General features: G+C 37.8%; 1 protein-coding gene across 8 annotated transcripts in view; it reads left to right on the top strand.

The window, feature by feature from the left end:
• Positions 1 to 24,275, top strand: part of CCDC85A (coiled-coil domain containing 85A) — a 691,471-nt gene that overhangs the window by 117,801 nt on the left and 549,395 nt on the right. The window lies entirely within an intron of this gene.

The following is a 24,275-nucleotide window of genomic DNA, read 5'->3' as shown; positions in this document are numbered from 1 at the left end:
AGAATTGCATGATTAGTCACCTACTTTTCTTTATTTTTTCTGTTCATTAAAAAAATAACATCAAAATGAGCTGTGACTTCATTCCAAAACAAAATGTCTTTCCCATCTTTCTCTGCAAACACTTACTGACTCAGATAGCTACATCATTCAAATCTCACAATGTTTAAAAAACTTTAATCATGTTTTGTTCCTTGTGGTGGGTTGAATGGTGGCCTCTCAAGGTATATGTCCATCTAGAACCTGTGCATATGACCTTATTTGAAAAAAAGAGTCTGTGCAGATGCAATTAATTTAAGAATCTTTGGATGAGATTGTCTTAGATTAGGATGAATGCTAAATTCAATAAGTGTTCTTAGAAGAGGGAAGACACACAGAGGAGAAGACACAGATAAGAAGGCAACGTAAGGAAAGAGGCAGAGATTGGAGTGATACTTCAGTCATGGATTGTCAGAGACCACCAGAAGCTAGGGGATAGGTATAGAATGTATTTTCCCTCAGAACCTCAAAAAGGAAACAAACCTTGCTAACAATTTGATTTTGAGCTTCTGATGTATGGAACTTTGAGAAAGTAAATTTGTTATTTTAAAGCACTGAGTTTATGGTAATTTGTTACAGCGGCAACATAAAACTAGTACAGCCTTGCAGAACTTGTCTCAGAAGCAATTTCTAGTTGAAGAGATCGAGAAACTTGCTAACTTTCTGACCTTAATATGCAGTGATGATCCTCTGAAGTCTGTTGATGTCCAGTAATGACAATTCACTTCTGAAATCTGGGTTTCTGGGGCCAAGATACCTGAGATCTTGGACCTTTTTTATTGGGTTGTTTTCTGATACTGAGTTGCATGACCTGTTTGTATATTTTGGAGATTAATCCCTTATTGCTTTGTTTGCAAATATTTTCTCCCATTTTATGGGTTGTCATTTCATTTTATTTATGGTTCCTTTTGCTGTGTAAAACATTTTATGTTCAATTAGGTCTCCTTTTTTTTTTTTTTAATTTTCACTACTCTAGGAGGTGGACCAAAAAAGATATTGCTGCGATTTATGTCAAAGAGTGTTCTACCTATGTTCTCCTCTAGGAGTTTTATAGTATACAGCCTTACATTTAGATCTTTAATCCATTTTGAGTTTACTTTTTTTTTTTTTTTTTTTTTTTTGGTCTTTTTGTCTTTTTGCCTTTTCTAGGGCTGATCCTGCGGCATATGGAGGTTCCCAGGCTAGGCCAATTGGAGCTGTAGCCACCCGCCTACGCCAGAGCCACAGCAATGTGGGATCTGAGCCGCATCTGCAACCTACACTACAGCTCACCACAAGGCCAGATCCTTAACCCACTGATCAAGGCCAGGGATCGAACCCACAACCTCATGGTTCCTAGTCGGATTCGTTAACCACTGAGCCACGACGGAAACTCCCATTTTGAGTTTACTTTTGTGTATGGTATTAGAGAGTGCTCTAATTTCATTCTTTGACATGCAGCTGTCCAGTTTTCCCATCACCACTTATTGAAGAGGCTGTCTTTTCTCCATTGTATAATCTTGCCTCCTTTGCCATAGGTTAGTTGACCATAGGTGCATGGGTTTATATCTAGGTTTTTAGTTCCACTTATCTGTATTTCTGTTTTTAATGCCAGTACCATACTCTTTTGATGAATGTAACTTTGTAGTATAGTCTGAAGTCAGGGAGCCTGATTCTTCCAGCTCCATTTTTCTTTCTCAATATTGCTTTGGCTAATCAGGGTCTTTTGTTTTTCCATACCAATTAAAAATTTTTTTTGTTCTAGTTCTGTGAAAAATGCCATTGATAATTTGGTAGGAATTGCATTGACTCTGTATATTGCCTTGGGTGATAATGTCATTTTGGTTCTTCCAATCCAAGAACATGGTATATTTTTCCATCTGTTTGTGTTATCTTTGATTTCTTTCATAAGCATCTTACAGTTTTCATAGTACAGGTCTTTTGCTTCCTTAGGTAGGTTCATTCCTAAGTATTTTATTCTGTTTGATGCAATGGTAAATGTGATTGTTTCCTTAATTTATTTATTTTTTCTTTTTAAGGCTGTACCAGTGGCATTTGGAAGTTCCCATGCTAGAGCTCTAACTGGGCTGCTGGCCTATGCCACAGCCACAGCAATGCCAGATCTGAGCCACTTGTGGCAATGCCATATCCTTAACCCACTGAATGAAGCCTGGGATTAAACCCACATCCTCATGGACACTGTTGTGTTCTTAACCTGATAAGTCACAATGGAAACTCCTTTAATTTCACTTTCTCATCTTTTATTTTAGTGTATAGAAATGCAACAAATTTTTTGTGTTCACGTTGTATCCTACAACTTTACTGAATTCATTAATGAGTTCTAAAAGTTTTCTTACAGCATCTTTTAGGATTTTCTGTGTATAGTATCATGTCATCTGCAAACAGTAAATATTTTACTTTTTCTTTTCCAGTTTTAATTCCTCTTACTTATTTTTCTTCTCTGATTGACATGGGTAGGACTTCCAAAATTATCCTGAATAAAAGTTGTGAGAGTGGATATCTTTGTTCTGTTTCTGATCCTAGAGGAAATGCTTTCAGCTTTTCACTGTTGAGTATGATGTTAGCTGTGGATTAAATGGCCTTTATTGTGTTGGCCTTTATTTGTCTATGCCCACTCTCTGGAGAGTTTTTATCATAAATGGGTGTTGAATTTTGTCAAAAGCTTTTTCTGCACCTATTGAGGTGATCACATAGTTTTTATTCTTCTATTGTTAATGTGGTTATCATACTGATTGATTTGCAGATATTAAAACAATTCTTGCATCCCACTTGATCATGGTGTATGATCCTTTTAATGTATTGTTGGATATGGTTTGCTAGTATTTTGTTGAAGATTTTTACATCTATGTTCATCAGTAATGTTGGCCTATAATTTTCTCTTTTTTGTAGTATCTCTGGCTGATTTTGGTATCAGAGTATTGGCCTTATTGAATGAATTTTGGAATGTTCCTTTCTCTACAGTATTTTTGCAGAATAGTTTCAGAAGGATGGGCATTAACTGTCTTCTCTAAATGTTTGGTAGAATTCACCTGTGAAACCGTTTGGCCCTGGGCTTTTGTTTGTTGAAAGGTTTTTTTTTTTTTTTTTTTTTTTTTTTTTTTTGTCTTTTCTAGTGCTGCACCTGTGGCATATGGAGGTTCCCAGGCTAGGGGTCTAATCGGAGCTGTAGCTTCTGGCCTACGCCATAGCCACAGCAATGCCAGATCTGAGCTGTGTCTGAGACCTACACCACAGTTCATAGCAATGCTGGATCATCAACCCACTGAGCGAGGCTAGAGATCAAACCTGCAACTTCGTGGTTCCTAGTTGGATTTGTTTCTGCTAAGCCATGATGGGAACTTCCTGTTGAAAGTTTTTATTTTTTTTTTTTATTTTTTTTTTTTTGTCTTTTTTTTGTTGTTGTTGTTGTTGTTGTTGTTGCTATTTCTTGGGCCGCTCAAGCGGCATATGGAGGTTCCCAGACTAGGGGTTGAATCGGAGCTGTAGCCACCAGCCTACGCCAGAGCCACAGCAACGCGGGATCCGAGCCGCGTCTGCAACCTACACCACAGCTCACGGCAACGCCGGATCGTTAACCCACTGAGCAAGGGCAGGGACCGAACCCGCGACCTCATGGTTCCTAGTCGGATTCGTTAACCACTGCGCTACGACGGGAACTCCAGAAAGTTTTTAAATTACAGTTTCAATTTCAGCACTTGTGATCAGTGTATTAATATTTTCTATTTCTTCCTGGTTTGGTCTTGAAATATTGTACCTTTCTAAGAATTTGACCATTTCTTCTAGGTTATCCACTTTATTGGCATATATTTGCTCGTACTAGTCTATTACAATCCTTTGTATTTCTGTGATGTAATTTGTAACCTCTTCTTTTTCAATTTCCAAATTTATTGATTTGAGCCCTCTTCTCCCCTTTTTTTTTCTTGATGAGTCTGGCTAAAGGTTTATCAGTCTTGGTTATCTTTTCAAAGAACCAGCTTTTGGTTTTATTTATCTTTTCTATTGTTTTCTTTGTCTCTATTTCATTTGTTTCTGCTCTGATCTTTATGATTTCTTTTCTTCTACTAGATTTGGGTTTTGTTTGTTCTTTATCTATTGTTTTAGATGTAAGTTTAGGTTGTGTATTTGAGATTTTTCTTGTTTCTTGAGGTGAGATTTAATTGCTATAAACTTCCTTCTTAGAACTGATTTTGGTGCATCCCATAGGTTTTGGATTGTTTTGTTTTTGTTTTCATTTGTCTCTAGGTATTTTTTGATTTCCTCTTTGATTTTCAGTGGTCCATTTGTTGTTTGGTAACATATTTTTTTAGCCTCCGTGTCATGTGTTTTTTAAAGTTTCTTTCTTGTAGTTTATTTCTAATCTCATAGTGTTGTGCTCTAGAAAAATGCTTGATATAACTCCATTTTTTTTTCTTTTTAGGGCTGCACCTGCAGCATATAAAAAAAAAAATTCCCAGGCTAGGGGTTGAATCAGAACTGTAGCTGCCAGCCTATACCACAGCCATGGCAATGCAGGATCTGAGCCATGTCTATGACCTACACCACAGCTCACAGCAATGCTGGATTCTTAACCCACTGAGCATGGCCAAGGATTGAACCTGCATCCTCATGGATACTAGTTGGATTCATTTCCACTGTGCCACAATGGGAACTCCCTAACTCCAGTTTTCTTAAATGTATCAAGGCTTGCTTTGCAGCCCAGCATGTGATTTATCCTGGAGAATGTTTCCTGTGTACTTGAAAAGAATATGTTTTCTATTGTGTTTTCAGATGGAATGTTCTATAAATGTCAATTAAGTCCATCTGGTCCAATGTGTCATTTAAGGCCTGTGTTTCCTTATTGATGTTTTGTCTGTTTGACTTGTTGATATAAGTAGGATGTTAACGTTCTCCATTATTATTGCATTACTGTCGACTTCTCCTTTTATGGCTATTAGCAATTGCTTATATATTTAGGTGCTCCTATGGGTGAATATATATTTATGATTGTTATATCTTCTTCTTGGATTGATTCCTTGATCATTATATAGTGTTCTTCTTTGTCTCTTCTAATGTTATTTATTTTGATGTCTATTTTGTCAGATTTGAGTATTGTTATGCCTGCCTTCTTTTGATTTCCATTTGCATGGAATACCTGTTCCATCCCCTCACTTTCAATCTGTATGTGTCTCTAGATCTGAAGTGGGTCTCTGTAGATAGCATAGATATGGGTTTTGTTTTTGTATCCATTCTGCCAGTCTAGGTCTTTTGGTTGGAATATTTAATCCATTTACATTTAAGGTAACTATCAATATGAGTATTCTTATTGCCAATTCGTTAATTGTTTTGGATTTTTTATGTTTTTTTTTAAGGCCACACTCATGGGATCATATGGTGGTTCCTGGGCTTGGGGTCTAATTAGAGCTACAGCTGCTGGCCTACACCATAGGCATAGCAATGCCAGATCTAAGCCACACCTGTGACCTACACCACAGCTTCTGGAAATGCTGAATCCTTAACCCACTGAGCAAGGCCAGGGATTGAACCTGCAACCTCATGGTTCCTAGTTGGATTCATTTCTGCTGAACCAAAATGGGAACTCCTGGACTTGTTTTCATAGATCTTTTTCCTTCCTTCCTCTTTTGTTCTCCTGTGGTTTGATGACTATCTTTAGTATTGTGTTTGGATTGTTTTTTGTATTTGTATGTTTATCTATTGTAGATTTCTGGTTTGCAGTTACCATGAGGTTTTGATATAGCTGTCTATGTAAATATAAGATTGTTGTAAGTTGATGGTCTCTTAATTTCAAATGCATTTCCAATATCCTGCATTTGTACACTCCTCTTCTCATGATTGATGGTTTTGGTATCACATTTGTGTGTGTATTTCTTTCCTTTACTGTATGTTTGCCTTTATAGGTGAGCTTTTCCATTAGTAGTTTTCTTGTTTCTAGTTGTGGCCTTTTCTTTTCCACTTAGAGAAGTTCCTTTAGCCTTTGTTGTAAAGCTAGTTTGATGCTGCTGAATTCTCTTAGCTTTTGCTTGCTGTAAAGTTTTTTATTTCTCCTGAGTTTGAATAAGAGCCATGTTGGGTAGAATATCCTTTGTTGTCAGTTTTCCCTTCCACCACTTTAAATATTTTGTGCTACTCCCTTCTGGCCTGCAGAGTTTCTGCTGAAAAATCAGCTGATAACCTTATAGGGATTCCTTTGTGTGTTATTTGTTGCTTTTCCCTTGTTACTTTTAATATTTTTTGTCTTTATTTTTTATCAATTTGATTAACTTATGTTTTATCATGTTCCTCCTTGGGTTTATCCTGTGTGGGACTCTGTGCTTCATGGACTTGAGGGAGTGTTTCCTTCCATATATTAGGGAAGTTTTTGACTATTATCACTTCAAATATTTTCTCGGGCCCTTTCTCTCTTCTCTTTCCCGGACCCCCAAAAATGTGTGTTGGTGTGTTTAATGTTGTCCCAGAGGTCTCTTAGACTGTCCTCATTTCTTTTCATTCTTTTTTCTTTGTTCTATTCATTGGCAGTGGTTTCTGCCAATCTGTCTTCCAACTCACTTATTCATTCTTTTGCCTCATTTATTCTTCTATTGATTCCCTCTCATGTATTTTTCATCTCGATTATCATATTGTCAATCTCTGTTGTTTAAATCTTTTTGCTCTTTGTTAAACATTTCTTGTATCTCTCAGTCTGGCCCTCTTCTTTTTCTGAAATCTTGGATCATCTTTACTATTGTTACTCTGAATTCTTTTTCAGGTAGATTGCCTATCTTCACTTTACTTAGCTGTTCTTCTGGGGTTTTATCTGGTTCCTTTATCTGGAACATATTTCTCTGCTGTTTCATTTTGTCTAACTTTCTGTGTTTGTGGTCTCTTGTCCTCAGGCAGCAGAATTGTATTCTCTCTTGCTTTTTGTGTGTGGCTCCTTGGTGGGTAATGTTGGCCCAGGGGCTGGTGCAGGCTTCCTGGTGGGAGGGACTAGTGCCTGACACTGGAAGGTGAAGTGGTCTTGTCCCTCTATTGGGTAGGGCTGTGTCAAGGGGTGTGTTCAGAGGCAACTGTGGGCTCAGGACAACTTTAAGCAGCCTGTCTGCTGATGGATGGTGTCCTGTTCCCACTGTGTTGGTTGTTTGGCCTGAGGTGTCCCAGAACTGGAGCTTGCAGCCTTCTGGGTGGATTAGGGCTTGATGTCAAAATGGTGACTTCCTAGAGAGCTCACACCAATGAATATCCCCTGGGGTTCCCACAACCAGTATATTTGCCCCCACAGTGAGCCATAGCCAACTCCTTCCTCCTGAGGAGATCCTCCAAGATCCAAAGATCAATCTGGCCCAGGTTCCCATGGAGTCACTGCTTTTCCCTGGGCCCCAGTGCACATGAAAACTTGTGTGAATCCTCCAAGAGTGAAGTCTCTGTTTCTCCCAGTCCTGTGGCACTACTGCACACAAGCACCATTGGCCTTCTAAACCAAATGCTCTGGGGGCTCCTCCTTTCAATGCCAGACTCCTAGATTGGTGAAACTGACGTGGGGCTCAGAACTTATACCTGTGGGAGAATCTCTGTGATACAATTTTTTCTAGCTTGTGGGTTGTCCACCCCGTGGGTATAGGCTTTGATTATATCATGAAAGCATCCCTCCTACTGTCTCATTGTGGCTTCTTCTTTGTCTTTGGATATAGAAAGTCTTTTTTGGTAGGTTCCAGTCTTTTTTGTCAACAGTTCTTCAGCAGTTAGTTGTAATTTTTGATACTTTTGTGAGAGGAAGTAAGCTTAAGTCCTTCTACCCTGCCATATTTTCTTTTCCCCTCCTGGCTTCCAATCTTGAACCTCTTTACATATATCCTTCATCCAGTAGTCAAAATAATATTTCTAAAACCTATACTGGGCCATGTCCCTCTGGCTTTGGCCTTCAGTGGCTTTCCTTGGACTTAGAATGGAATCCAGACTCCTGCCACTTGCCCCTTTGCTCACTTGTTCAGCCACATTGTTTTTCTGTCAGGTCTTTGAGTACCATGCACATAGATCCTTTACCTGAAATGCTTTTTACTCCTACTCCCTTTCAGTAAGTCTTTCCATATTTTTCCCCATTACAATATCTATTACAGATTGGAAACATATATTTGTGTGTTTGGTACTTTCTCCCTGCTAGTCTTCTCCTGAATTTATCTATTTTAAACTTTGTAAGGGGCTGAGATTACAGTTGTTTACCTAGAACCTAGTCCAACACTTGTCACACAGAGACTGTAGGCAAATATTTATTGAATAAATTTTAATTAAAGGAAACGCACCAGTGAGTGAGATCCGAACTTTCAAGAAATCAACCCATTATAAAGAGTAAGTTACTTAAATTACATTGCTTTGTACAGATATTATTCTCTAGTTCTTTTGTGCTTAAGGTTGTAGGCCCAGAGAGTAGAATATTTACTGGAATATTTACTGAAGTCGTTGCCTTCAGAAATACTTCTGTGTTCCTTCCAAAATCTAATATGTTAATTAACAAATAGAAGAGCACCATCTAATAAATATGACTGACTGTTGACTGTATGTGTCACCAATAGAGTAAGAGATGCTAAAATCATTCTTCATACATTCTAGTAAGCAGGTCCCCAATTGCTCAGCAGTCAATCTAAAAGCGACCCTTACACACTGAAGTTCCCTTCTTTAACCAGTTTTTTTCAACTTCCTTCCAACAATGGAAACTTTGGGTGCTCTTAAGATGCTGCTTGAGGGAGGAGATGGCCAGTTCCTCTCTCTTTGTAAAGTCAAAGTTAGAAATCACCATTATTTCATGACGAATATGTGCCAGTGCTGAAGTTTTAGAAATGGCTGGCAAAGCCCCTGCCTGTTAGAAGAAGTCTTGTGTCTGGTGACTTGGTGTCCTAGCTCTACACATGCTATAGTTCAGCGCCATTATTCATTATGTAGGATTTTGTGGACTTATTAGAAATCTAACAGCCTTTCATGATATTGCTTTAAAGAAGGAGTGCAACCAGAGTGACAGATGATACACCTCCATTGAAAATTTCAAAACTTAGTTCATCCACAAAATAAGATTGAATTTCACTTTTTTTATTCTCTGGAGAGAATCAGAAAATAATTTTTTTAGAGTTTCTGGACCCATTTCTTACTTAGCCAAGAACACATTTATATTTTCTAAATTTTTTATAATGAATATATCCTTTTTTATAAAGAGAAAAAATAACTTTAGAAGAAAGGCGAGGGATTGCAATGGCATAAGCATTAATAAGTGACATAAGGATGCATCATGGTAGAGGCGAGGCAGGAAATGTGCACATTGCTGGAAATCACCCACACATGATGCTGTCAGTCTTTGGTGGAGCCTCAGCCTGAAGAGAAATGGATAGAGCAGAATTGAAACACAGGCTTTACACTGATGTGATCTCTTGAGACTCAGCTTTAACCTTTCCCTTTGGAAAATAGGTCTAACTCTTGAAAGCATATTCTAGTCTCCATTTGACAGTGCAGAAGATGGTCAGAGAAGGTGTATGCAATCAGGCTTTGGAACATTCAGATTGTTGTGTTGAAACTAACCTGGGTCCCCATTTTTTCTCCTCATTTCTTTTCTGCCATTAGGGCTGCTGAAGTACAGAGGCTGCCATTTTATACTAAGCTTCTCCTATTTTCATCATTTGCTCTAGGTAGCCAGAGAGGATTGAAAGTGAGTCACATAAAATCCTCTTCTGGAACCTGCTGATTTATAAATTAAAAAGAGTGAAAAACATCAGTAATAGTTTTCTTTTTTTTTTTTGCTATTTCTTTGGGCTGCTCCCGCGGCATATGGAGGTTCCCAGGCTAGGAGTCAAATTGGAGCTGTAGCCACTGGCCTACACCAGAGCCACAGCAACGCAGGATCCGAGCCGCGTCTGCAACCTACACCACAGCTCACGGCAACGCCGGATCATTAACCCGCTGAGCAAGGGCAGGGACCGAACCCGCAAGCTCATGGTTCCTAGTCGGATTTGTTAACCACTGCGCCACGACGGGAACTCAAGTAATAGTTTTCATATATGTGGCACCTTATAATCTACCAAGTGTTTTCTCTTTTAAAATTTTAAAAAATTAAATGTGGAAAATGCACATAAAACTTACCATCATAATCATTTTCAGGTGTGTAGTTCAGTAATATTAAGTACATTGGCATTGTTGTGCAACCATCACTGCTATCCATCTCTATAACTCTTCTCATCTTGCAACATTGAAACTCTGTATCCATTAACACATATACCAAGTATTTTCTCACACATTATTTCATATTTAAGGCTCTTCTCTATAGCCCTGCAAATAGGGGAAGCATTATTAGCTCACTAATACACTTGTTAATGGGGCAGGCTCTGAAATAAGCCTATCTGAACTTTGCTATCAAGTACTAATGGTTAATAATAGAACCTAACTTATGAGGTTATTGTGGGGACTACATGAAATCATTCATAGAATGTTTAGAATGCCATAAACATACAAATACTGGCTTTAATCATACCTATTGTGCAGATAAGAAAAGTAAAACTGAGAGATTTGCATAATCCACCAAATCTCACAGAATTAATAAACAGCAAGGGGGAACCTGAGCTGTGGTTGACCCAGAGTTCTTTCTCTTAAACCCATCAAGAATTAGTCAAGCCCCAGTTCACTACCAACATGGATAGCATGTAATAATCCAGATTTTAGGTTAGTAAGAGGAGATGATTTCGCTTGAGCCTTATTCTGTATTTTGACTTCAGAGTCAGGGCCTTGAAAAGTAATGTCTTCTTTTTTTTCATTTTTTATTTTTTGTCTTTTTGTCGTCTAAGGGCTGCACCTGAGGCATATGGAGGTTCCCAGGCTAGGGGTCTAATCGGAGCTACAGTTGCCAGCCTATGCCACAGCCACAGCAATGCCAGATCTGAACCGTGTCTGTGATCTACACCATGGCTCACGGCAACACCAGATCCTCAAACCCAAGGATTGAACCCGCAACCTTGTGGTTCCTAGTCAGATTCATTTCCGCTGAGCCACGACAGGAACTCCACGAAGTAATTTCTTTTTAGCCCTTGAATCCCACTGGCAGTGTGATGTAGCCCTCACCATTTTGGTTGGGAACTCAGGAGAGCAAGAGGTGGGGGTGGAGATGTTAGAGGAAAGTGAACAAAGGTCAAATAGGAGTGAAGTAAATTTAGTCTAATTCTAAGCTGGCACTGGAGGCCCTAAGAGAGTTTCTTTTGGGAGGACTATCAAAATGGGATGATTTTAAATTATGGACTAGAGATGGTGAGGGAACCAGGCAAAGCAGGGTTATGGTAGAAAGCCTGTGTCAAAATAAGGGGAAGGTGTTCCCTTAGTGGCTCAGTGGTTAACAAATCCAACAATGATCCATGGGATGTGGGTTCAATCCCTGGCCTCGCTCACTGAATTAAGTATCTGGTATTGCCATGAGCTGTGGTGTAGACCAGCAGCTAGAGCTCTGATTCCACCCCTAGCATGGGAACCTCCATAGACCACTACTGCGGCCCTAAGAAGAAAAAAAAAAAAAAATAAGGGAGAGAATAAGATAGGGTCCAGACCCTAGACATAGGTTTGCATTCATATGTGCGTACATGAGTGAATGTAGGCATGTGTGTGTGCGTGCACATAATCAGGTACCTGAGATATAAGGCAGGATTCTCTCTGCATCTTCCTGACCCACTCTTTGTACCAGGGCCTTGGGGATATGGGAAAAACAGACCCTCTCCTGCCTCACGAGAGGCTAGGCTGAAGCAGGTAGAAAGATAATCTGGTCATTTATAGTTTTGGGATTGGCAAGGGTGTGAAAGTAGGTCTGCTATTGATAGCACTAGGGAATTGTCTGAGTCTTTGGCTCTGAGGCATAAGAGCTCTACCAATATTTCCAGATTTTATTGGTTTAGGAAATTAAGGCTCTTGCCCAGTGATTCTAGGAGCAAAGAGGTGCAGTCTTTACATAGCTGGATGCTCTCTTCAGAGCTGGCACAAAAGGAGATGAAACAGGTAAGACTTGCAAAATGAGCTACATGGTCCTTATCCCATTTCCTGTTTTTTCCCCCAGGGACCATCTTCAATCAACCCCCTCCCTCCTTTTTCCATGCTATTAACCTCTTCTTTTCCATGGAACTTTTTTTTTTTTTTTGCATATAAAGCCAGTTCAAGTCTCTTATGTAATTAAAAACCAAAGAAATAAAAGCGACAAAATAACCACTCGTCCTTAGCTCCCTATCCCCTTTGATTACTGTTTTTTATTCTTTCCTCTCTTCATGGTTATTCTATTTGAAAGGGTTGTCTCCATTCACCAGTTACGGTCTTTCATCAATCCACTATAACTCAGCTTCTCTCTCCACTAAAACTGCTATTGCCAAATAGTACATGGTTCTCTACAATTCCAAATGCCATGGCCACTTTTCCTCCTTTTGATGGTAAAGACTGTGTCTGTGCTTTTCACTTCTCTATCCTTGTCACCCAGTGGCACATCCCTGGCACATGAATATTTCTGCTCAATATGTATTTGTTGAATTGAATTGACCTCTCTGTGGGATCTGATACTTTATCATCTGTCTTTTCTATTCTTTCTCTGGCTTCTTTCTTGCTCTCCTGCCTTGGATAATTCCCTAAAGGTCAGTAGGCCCCAAAGGCCTGTTTTTTGGCCCCTACTTTTTCCACTCTGTAGATTTTCTCTGGATGATCTATTCCAAACCCATGGCTTCAAGTGTCAGCTCTGAGATGGTGACTTCCAAATCTATCTGTAGCCCAGACTCTGTATTCTAACTGCCTGCTAGACATTTACAAATGTCTGCCTTATACATAAAACTCAACATTTTCAGAACTGAATTCATTATCTCCCTCCTTTAACTTGCCTTTCCTGTGTTCCCTTAGCTCAGTGAGCACCTACCATGTACCCAGTTGTCCAAGCCAGAAACCAGGTGTGTCTCATTCCTTGTTCTTCCTCATCTCTCACATCTAGTATGTCATGAAATCCCACCAATTCTTCCTCCTTGATAGCTTTCAGATCCATCTCTCTTTTTCTAACAGTGTCATCACTCAAATTTAGGCCACTGTTACCTCTCCCTCTGTTATTACAATTGCCTCCTCATTGCTTTCTTTGGCCTCTGGGCTTCCTCAGCCTCTTTGCCTCATCTTTATCCTGCTTGGCATGGATAACTTCCAGTCATTTCTCAAGCTCCACTCAATGTCACTTCCTTTTGGAAACATCCCTGACTAAGCCCTCCCGGAATTTGCTGAGTGCTTTTATTATGTGTATTTCAAGTATTTCAATCATCCTATTATAATTACTTCTTTAATTGTTTAATTCTCTAATGCACTAGATAGTAAAGTCTCTGTTTTGCATTGCTGTATTTTTAGCTCCTAGCACAGAGTTTAGAACACTTAGAACATAGTAGATACTCAACAAATATTCGTTGAATGAATAAGTGAAAAGATTCTCTAAACTGAAGAAGTACTATTTTGTAGTTTGTCTAAAAATAAACAAGATCAGTCATTCAGTAAATAATGTATGGTATGTGTAAACCACCTACTCACAGTTCATGTGGTTGATGAACCTCAACTATGTAACTGAAACTTTATTCTTCAAATAAAAATATTTGGTGTAAGTTGCAGTGTTATAACTTTTGGTGCTCATGGCAACAAGCAGCTGCAACAAACAAAATTAGCAAAGAAACAAAGGTAACAAAACCTCATTTATCCATCTGAATCTTTTCTACTTAACTCTACAGTCTTAACAGTTCAATAATTCAACTGGAAATTTGTTAAGATTCATTGCTTTCCAAGTCTATCACATGCTTAGGTCTATTTGCTTGTCCCTTCTGGGAAATATTTGTCTGTGGAGTGGCCCAGAAAACAACTTTTTCAGTGTTAATTACTCAAAGATTAAGAAAGGTGAAATAAGAGTTATATAACAGAGGATTTGTTTTGTTCCTGGATTACTTGGTAGTGAGCATGCATACTTATTCTTGGGAACTCTTACAGTGATGTTATTTTATGAATGATAGATTTTCTTCTTGTATTCCTATGAATAAGCTACTAATTTCCATCTTCCTATGCCCATCAATGAAATAACTTTGTCCTCCTGAAACTCCTGCACCTATAATTCAAGGTTTGAATTATTTACTAGGCATTATTGACTGCAACGTGAGAGCTGCCGAAGGAGGAGCTGTGTTCTAGGTTTTCCATCCTGTGTGAGCAGTATTCTGAGGCCTCAAGAAGCTTGTGGGCTTGTTTTGAGGGAGTAATTGTAACCAAAGCCTCAAAGCCAGGGTGCTTTCCTATTAACCCATGAATCAGTTTTTTTGGACTTAATACAACCACTTGGATTGAAGTTGAACTTGAATACCTCAATTTTAAGGTTGAGTTTTTTTTTTAACCAACTAAAAAGCTGAGAGCAGTTACTTTCTTCTAGAGTTGCAATCCCTAAAACTAGGGTTGTATAAATATTTTTATAACACTGCAGCATGGATATAAATCTATTTTGAGGGGGATAATTTCACTCTCTTCTTCCATAAAAATTCAATATTTTTCTCTTTTTATCTAAATAATGTGAGCACACAGTTTTAAAGTCAAATAATGCTAATAGGCTTAGGCAAAATCCAATATTCTCTTAATTCTTCTACATTACACTGCCTCTTGTCCTTTTGGCTGCCCCCCTCCCCCCTCAAGTAACCATTTTCAAAATCTTCAGCTGTTTACTTCAGTGTTTACTTTTCATGTCAAATATTATGCATATATTGCCATTATTTGATTCAATGTTTTTAGCCATTATTTATTTTAGCCCTCTTGTACCTCCTCTCCCATTCCATTCCTTCCAAGATAGTAGAGTCACACTTTTTGGTGGAATTCATATTCAATGACTTGTTATAACTGTTATGTAGTTATTATATTTATATAACATGTGAGATATAAGTAGCTTATACTGTGTACATAAAATCATATAGTTATACTATATATACCAAATGTAGTTTATACTACATATTTAGTCAAATATATGTAGTTTATATGGTATATAGATTATACTATGAACTATGTAATACATATTATGTATTATACTATGAACTATGTAATACATATTATATGATATATAGGTTATACTATGAACTATGTAATAATATTATATATACATAATATATATATTGTATATATATATACTAGTTTAAACTAGTATGTGAAATTTAAACATATTGAAACATAGTATGTATATATGTATAGAATGTATGTATAGTTTATACTAAAATTGCATTTCTTATACAGTTTCTAAGTTCTCTTGTAGTTAATGATTGTTTTATATCTTTATTTGCTTATTTAAAAAAATTTTTGAACCTATGGCTGATTCTTTTCCATAAAGTGGCTCTCAGTATAGTTTTCCATGTGATAAAATCTGTAAGATAATGAGACTTCTGTTTTATTTCTTTCCGAGAGAAATCCATCCCGTCACCTTTTATCTTCCTTTTTCAATCAGGATTGGTTGCCTTTTAAACCTGCGACACCTCTGTTTATGAAGTATTCATTTTAACACAATCTTGAGAATTCTTTCTCTGCTGTGCTGACTTCCCTTTTCTTGGCTTGCTCTGTCACTTTGGTGGAGCACATTCCCCAGTAGCTTTTTGAAAAAGAGTACTTAGGAGTTTGCATAAGACTGTCTACACCTGGAAATGACTTCATTTTATCCTCACATAGTTTGATGTTGAAAATTATTTTTCCTCAGAATTTGGGCCTTTTTTTGTTGTTGTTAGAATTTTCCTTCAAATATCTGGCAATCCCTGGCTGTCCATTCATCATTAAAAGTGAGGCATTAAAAAGAGTTCAGTGTTTCTGGTACCTTGGTTTGACTGGGGCAGGAAGCAACAAGGCTGCTGTGACAGAGAAGTATCATGAAAGTCTATTTTCAAGCAGCCAATTATTGGTCTTTTCAATTCTGTTCTCTTTCTATTTTGTTTATTTTTGTATTTGAGATTTAAATATTTCCATTTGAAAATTTGTGTTTTTTTTTCTTTTCTAAATCTCTTGAAAATAATTAACCTCAGATAAAGTTTAATTTCTAAATATGACTAATATCTCTTACGTTCACTATCATTCTCTTGATCATTTATTTAATGTGTGGTAAGAAATCACCCTCACCGAGGAACTCCTGCTATGGCACAATGGGTTAAGATTCCTACTGCAGTGTTGTGGGTCCCTACTAAGGTGTGGGTTTGATCCCTGGCCCTGTACTGTGGGTTAAATGATTTGCCGTTGCCCCAGCTGCAGCTCAGATTAAATACCTAGTCCAGGAACTTCCATATGCTGCAGGTGCAGCCATAAAATTAAAAAAAAAAAAATCTCCCTCATTGACTAGCAGGATAATAACCTACATTTCTCTGAGAGTCATACAGATATGAGAGGCCTTTGACCATTTGGTAACTTTTGTTTAAAAGTTTCTAACCTGACCCATAAGATATCTGTATTGTATTCCAGATTTTTCTCTGTATGCCTATATGTATTTATCACCTTGACTCAAAGGGTCCATAATCTAATTCCCCAGTATATAAGAACCACTACTAATCTAATGTAACTTGGATATAAGTGTTTCTTTTGCAGATAACAATTAAAAATAAAACAGCAACAATAATAATAATAATAAAAAAAAGCAGAAGAGAAATCTTATCTTTTAATATGATCTTGAAGCTTCTGAGCTCATTTTTTACTTTTATTTATATGGTTTCTGTGAATCATAATGTTCTAAATTCCTTTTAGAATTTATTTATTACTTTGACAATTAAAATTGGTTTATAAAAATAGACCAGTTTGAGAGAGAGGAAAAAGTTTTAGATCACATAAATCATATGGATGTATTTAAAAAATGTAATACACATACACATTTATATACAAATATATGTACATATACATATGTACGCAGACATATATCTGTATGTATATACATATTTATGTAACATTGTCTATGTATGGTGAAATGCAACATCGTGAACAAATCGTGAACAATTCGTGAACAATTGATGAATTGTGACAATTGGTTACACCTCTGTAACCAACACCTCGATTATGAAATAATTGGATATTTCCATGATCCCAGAAGAAATCTTCAGTTTAAAAGCTTTTGTAAAGAATGTTGAAAGATAATTCTAATTATATTCAGCTTAATCTATTTTTTTAAAAAAATTAGCATAGATATACGAGTGTTTTTTAAAATCAATAAATTCTACAGTTAACTAAGTAAACTTTTAAATACTTTATAGAAGAGATAAGACATTGTATGTTGTTTAGCTGTAATTTTCTCTTCATACCTTAGAGTTTCCATAAAAGATTACCAAATTAACTGTATTGATAGTATTGTATCCATATTGTATCTGCTTATTCTCAAGTGTCTGTCATCTTTTTTTTGTACTCTTTGATTATTTGCATATTATTATTGGTACGGGATTTTGTTGACACTTAGTTTCAGGTCCACAAAGGTTCGAGATTTTTCTCTTTCTGACTTCAAAGAGAAAAGTTGTTTTGGGTAGATACTGCACTTGGGGTTAGAATTCCACTAATCTTGGAGAGAGAGTTTAAGAGAGCTGATTTTTTTTTTTTCTCTTACTATGTGTACTTTATGTAATTATCCTAACTGTTTGAGGTAGGATTATTGTACTCATTCTATGGAGTAAATAGAGTAAATGGAACCAAAATCACATATCTAGGACCAGTGCAGGTGGGATTTAACTCAGGTCTTTTCAACTCTCTGACCTTTGCTTTTCCCACACTTGATATTTCTGCTGAGCTTTGTCTGTATTTTTTCTTTAGCTCTTCTTATTTCCAGATGGGATGTTCAAAATTATTCATTTCATCACACTTTTAAATATTTTCTTTAACACCTTTTAGACCATGAAGGGACATTTTTATTATCATGTATGTCAACTATTTATTGAATACCTATACTGCTAAGTATGGGGCACACAGAGAGTTCTAAGCCAGCCTTCACATTCACAGATGCATACGTAAAAACACTGATACTTGACAAGTACAGGTTTGTATTTTGGGGAGGAGGAAGGGTGGGAAACTGTCTTTCTTTTCGGAGCTTTCCTAAGTGAAAGTGATCAACTTTCTTTATCCAGACTGACTTTTTTTTTTCAGATTCAAAACCTAAGAAAAATGTTTTTCAGGAGTCTCTGTTGGCATATCAGGTTAAGGATCTGGTATTGTCACCATAGGCTCTGGTCACCTGCACCTAAAACCAAACCAAACCAAATAAAACTAATGTGGCCTTTCTTATTTTCTTGCTGGTTAGATTTATGGTTCCATTTTCCAGGTATGTTTAGTCCTGTGCATTGTGCCTGTTTCTGGTCTCAGCCAATTATATTGTTAGTGCAGTGTTCCTTTGACATCTTGATATCACTTGTATCTTTGCTATATTCTTGTAAGTCTGCTGTTTTAAGATCCTTCATTTTTTAAAAAGTTTCTTGAGTTTAACCAGTGGCACTCAACCAGGGGCAGTTTTGCCTTCCAGGGAACATTTGGCAATGTCTGGAGATATTTTTGTTATTCATAACTGGTAGGGGGTGGGGTCTGCTACTGGCATCTAGCAGATGGAGGCCAGAGGTGCTGCCATATTCTACCATCACAGGACAACCCCATACAACAAAGAATTATTTTGTCCAAAATGGCAATAGTGCTCGACCACTGGCAATAGTACTGACAAATCTTGATTTAGATGACTAACAAAGTTTATGGTAATAACTTCCTTTAGGTGAATAATATTTCTAGCATTATGCATTCCATGCAGTTTCTCATCAGAGATTCTTTTTGAAACCCTCCTTTTTTTTTTCCTTCAGAGTTTCCAAAATTACATCTTACACTGTTTTTTTTTGTTTTTTTTTTTAAATAGAAAACATAGTACAGCAGTCCCCTTTTTATAGTTGCAGGTGTTTACTTTGGCACTTAAAACAAGACTTTCACTTGAGGCATTTCCAATAACTCATTATTTGTAAATCTTAATTATCACCTTTCTCTCTGTTTATTCAAAAGAACTTCATAAATCAGTGAACAAAGAAAGGCAATAGCATTTGTAAAGCTAACATACGAGGCTTTAATTTTAATTTGGATCTTTTTTTCTTAAATGTTATTGAATGAAAAAATGCATTCTTAGCAAATTTTAAAGGGATTCTCAGCATGGACACACCACGACATTTGCTCAAGAAGTGATTTAGCATCTGTGCTAAAAACTCTGAAGTTGAGAAACTGAACTAGATCAATTTTTCATTCCTTGGGGTGAAGTCCTAGTACTAATAAATGCTATAGCATGGTAACACGAGGCTATTTTGATTTTGAGGCTTGCTTTGCAGTCTTGGTGAAAAGTAGTTTGCTGTTATTTTTTCTTGTGCTTAGAATGTGAACTAAGACACAAAAGGAAGTAAGACAGTTGATGGTTTGCTCCAAAGTTTTAAAAAGAAGAAAGGGAGAATTTGTATTCACTCTATACTTGCTAGTTAGTACATCTTAACCCAACTGGGCAGATGACTTCCAGACTTCCTAAAAAGAAGTGGATTTGTTGTATGCTTCTCATGCTTCCTATGCACATGGCCTTTAGAACATGGGATAATATTTTATACTATATAAATCAAATGTTTATTGACTATATATTATACAATTGTGGAGAAAACAGAGAGTTATAAGATACCATCTTTGCATTTAGCAGCATTCCAAGTTAGAACATGCCAACCATGGAAAGAGTGTGACAGGCAGTTCTTGCTGCTGCAGTTCCCTTTACCTTCTCATGCGGCTAGCCCTGCCTTGAGCTAGCTGTGGGACAAAGTCTGCCCTCTGAGGGATTTGCTTGGCATGACCCTCTTGCTTCTAGTGTGCTGAGCCTGGTGCATCCTGGCTCTTGGATATCCACGTGGACCCTGGGGGTTTGTCTGTGGCTAGGCCTCCTTGGCTTGGTTCTTGATTCAGAGCACATTTTCTAGCTTACTGAACAGTGTGCCTTGCCTGTCTGTCCATTCTTCAGCCTCTCTTTATTTATTTATTTTTGTGTTTTTAGGGCCACACCCTTGGCATATGGAAGTTCCCAGGCTAGGGGTTGAACTGGAGCTGCAGCTGCTGGTCTATGCCATGACCATAGCAATGCCAGATCTTTAACCCACTGAGTGGGCCCAGGGATCAAACCTACATCCTCATGGATACTAGTTGGGTTTGCTACTGCTGAGCCACAATGGGAACTCCATCTTCAGCCTCTCTGATTTTTTTCCTTAGCAGCTTCTGTGAGGTGACAGCCTGCACTGGCCTCACAGTACCCCTGCCTTTGCTGAGCAGCTGATACCTTTGGATACTCCTCCCACACTGATCAGGTTTCCCCTCCCACCAGCGAAGATGTTGGGCTTCATAGCGGAGGTAGTAGTTCAACTAAATCTTGTGCAAAACAGGATTTTGGGAGTTCCCATGGTGACTTAGTGGTTAAAGATCCCTACTAGCATCCATGAGGATGTGGGTGTGATCCGTGGCCTTGCTCAGTGGGTTAAGGATCTGGTGTTGCTGTGAGCTGTGGTGTAGATCGCAGATTCGGCTCATATCTTGGGTTGCTATGGCTGTGGTGTAGGCCAGCAGCTATAGCTCATGTTTGACCCCTAGCCTGGAAACTTCCATATGCCACAGGTGTGGCCCTAAAAGCCCTAAGAAACAAACAAACAAACACCACCACCAACAACAACAAAAAGCAGAATTTTGGAAAGATTTATCTGAGAGGGGCATGCACATCATAGTGGAAACAGGGAGACCTCATGGCAGTTTCACAATAGTCCTGGATCAAGGGATAGAGTCCAAGTTGGTAGCAATAAGAAAAGAGGAGATTGATGCTAGTGTTATTACTAAAAAAGAATTATCTATGTTGACTGGGCAAAAGGCAAAAAGGAGGAGTCTTTGAATTCTTAGAAATGCTAACTGTAAAAATAAAAAATTTTGCTTTGATGGTAAAAGTGACTACTTGGGGGAACACATGAAAGACTTATGAGGGGTCATCCCACACTAGGATGACCAAATGTCCCATTTTGCCTAGGACTGAGAAGGTTCTCTGGATATGAGAGTTTGGGTTTTTGAAACCAGAATGGTCCTTGGCAAATCAGGACGAGTTGTTCACTCTATTGCTAACTAGTGCCAACATTGTAATGTGTGGTGGTGTGGTGATGAGTAAGAACTGTAGCTTTTTTTGTTTTTGATGGGAGGCTCTTTTATTGCTCCAAGACAGCTTTGCCTGGGTCATCTTGGACAGGCATTTCAAACAGCTGTTGTGATTTTAGCCAAAGAGGTTGAGATTTTATAAGCTGGGGAGACAGCCACCTATGAGTGCCTTTGTGAACATAGCCAACCTCCATGCTTCCATTTTGATGAGGGAAATTTAAAAAGTAAAAGCTTTCATTTTCATATATTTTTATCCTTCTCCCACCAATCCCTTAAACCCCTGTCCATCTCCCCCAAAAAATCAGAGTTCAATTTGCATTGATTAAAATGTTTTGCTCTTTCCTTATCACAGTGGATGATTTAATGCTTTTTGAAGAAATGGCTCAAAGAAGGAATCAGAGGGATGATGAGAGGACAAGAATAGGAAGGAAAGGGAAGACCTTTAAGTGAACAAATTGATTGCTGAATTTGACTGTGTAGTACCCAAAGGCCAACATCTGGTAATGTTGTGGTACAGTTGAAGAACTCAAAGTGCTTTGAGCAGCCAAAATGGAAGCTGCACATTCATGCACTGATAGTTATGCATTTAAATCAGAAGGGTGAGATTCATAATACCATCTAGAACTGATATACTTTTTTTTTTTTTTTTTTTGTCTTTTTGCTGTTTCTTTGGGCCGCTTCCATGGCATATGGAGGTTCCCAGGCTAGGGGTCTAATCGGAGCTGTAGCCACCGGCCTACGCCAGAGCCACAGCAACGCAGGATCCGAGCCGCGTCTGCAACCTACACCACAGCGCACGGCAACGCCGGATCGTTAACCCACTGAGCAAGGGCAGGGACCGAACCCGCAACCTCATGGTTCCTAGTCGGATTCGTTAACCACTGTGCCACGACGGGAACTCCCTAGAACTGATATACTTTTTATTTTTATTTTTATTTTTTGTCTTTGTCTTTTTTTCTTGGGCTGCACCCACGGCATATGGAGGTTCCCAGGCTATTTTCTATTATAGCTGGTTTACAGTGTTCTGTCAATTTTTTACTGTACAGCAAGGTGATCCAGTCACACATACATATATACATTCTTTTTTCTTACATTATAATGCTCCATCATAAGTGACTAGATATAGTTCCCAGTGCTATAGAGCAGGATGTCATTGCTTATCCATTCCAAAGGCAATAGTTTGCATCTATTAACCCCAAATTCCCAGTCTATTCCTCTCCCCCCCCACTCCCCCTTGGCAACCACAAGTCTGTTCTTCATGGCCATGATTTTTCTCTTCTGTGGAATGGTTCATTTGTGCCATATATTAGATTCCAGATGAAAGTGATATCATATGGTATTTGTCTTTCTCTTTCCGACTTTACTGACTATGAGAGTCTCTAGTAGAACTGATATACTTTTAATGTAGATGTTGTTAAAACAAATTTGTTTGGGTTTTCAGCCATCTGCAAGCTGGAAACAATAAACCCAAAATTTGCTTCTAGAGACTGACATGTTAATAGTGTGCAAAGTGAACAATCATAGTTTGAGATAATTTGATAGTATGAAAGGAAACAGAAATAAAAATACAAAAATTTGTCAAAGTAACCAAAAAAAGCAAAGTGGCCTATTGAAAGTAGGGGCAAATAATTTTATGCATCTGTTATTGTTTTATACCCTAATGTAACAACTGATAGTTTAGAGATGACCCTAAATCATTAAGAAAAAGTCAAATACATTTAGCATACCTTGTTTGGGACCATCAGAACAATTTAACCTTTTAGAAAGACTGTCTATCAAACTTTTACATTAGCAAATCTTAAAATATCTGCAAAACTGACTTCTATGGAATACTTTATTCCACAAACTACTGATAAGAGAAATGTTATTGCGTGTTTAAAACAAACAAGATGGAGGAGGAAGGTAAGTGAGATTCAGGCTCTATTTTAGAATATCAGGGACCCTGAATTTCTGATAAAATTGACTTGCAGTTTCCCTATTCAATTGGGGCTGCACAATTGATGCCAACTGTAGGACAAAGCTGGATCTTGTAGATATTCTGTTGCCCTGACTGCCGGCAAAGAGCCATCACAAGCTTCAGTACAGTCCCAAGGGGTGCATATATTAAAGAAAAAGCAAGAGCCATGCTCCAAAATGGCTTATTTAAAATGCAAAGGGTAACAAGAGAGCTACATCTGGGGAAAGCCCAGCTCTCAGAAACAGGAAAGTAATACCAAATCTTGGTTAAAGTTGCTTACTCTTGAACTAATTAGCTGAGGATTGAATTCAGCATGAGAAATCAGAATGTAGGCTAAGAGTGAAGGAAAATGTTATTTTTCCTCTTAGATACCAGCCTGGCACTTCAGAATGTATAGCAGCAGGCAGCACATGAGATTCAGCCAATTTGATGAAGTCACAAAATTGTGAAAAACACCATGTCTGATTGAAAAGGAGTTCCAGAGATATAATTTGGGCCAGATGCATGATAAAAGGCATTTTTATCTTCTTTGGTGGTATCTTCTTTGTAATAAGATATGGGCACATTTGCCATTAAAGAAATAAAAAGGAGGAATGAATAATACAAAATCCAGTGGAATAGAAAATAACATGTTCCCACCACTTTTGAAATATTATTCCTACCTAGCATTGATCTGCTATTGTTTTCTTTCAAATCTCTTTTCTTGTTTTTCTAAGATGGGAGATTTGTGGGAAAATCATACATAAAAGAAGGGAGCCAAGATCTTTTGCTGTTGTTTTACTTACAAACTTTTAAGAAAAGTGTTGAACTTATAACCAAGTCCATTGATGGCATCCCTCACTGCAGATGTGCCCTTGACAGAACATGTCTGCATATAACAAGATCTTCTTAACAGGTCTGTGCTAGATTTAAAATTTTCATGCCTAATTAGCTGTGTAAACACATCTGGAATTTAGGGAATTTTTTATGTCACAAGGGAGTGAAGTTTTATTGCCTATTATGTAGGTGGTAATTTTGTAGAAGGGTCTATTTTGTAGATGAGATTCCTCCCCCACACCTCCCCCCACCCACCAAAATATGAAATGTATATACCATCTGAAATCCATGCTATTCCCTATAGTGTTCTCTGCCTTAT

The sequence above is a fragment of the Sus scrofa genome, chromosome 3, assembly GCF_000003025.6.
Source record: "Sus scrofa isolate TJ Tabasco breed Duroc chromosome 3, Sscrofa11.1, whole genome shotgun sequence".
Classification (NCBI taxonomy): Eukaryota; Metazoa; Chordata; class Mammalia; order Artiodactyla; family Suidae; genus Sus; species Sus scrofa.
Note: the sequence above shows the minus strand (reverse complement) of the source record. Positions and strands in the feature narration are given on the sequence as shown.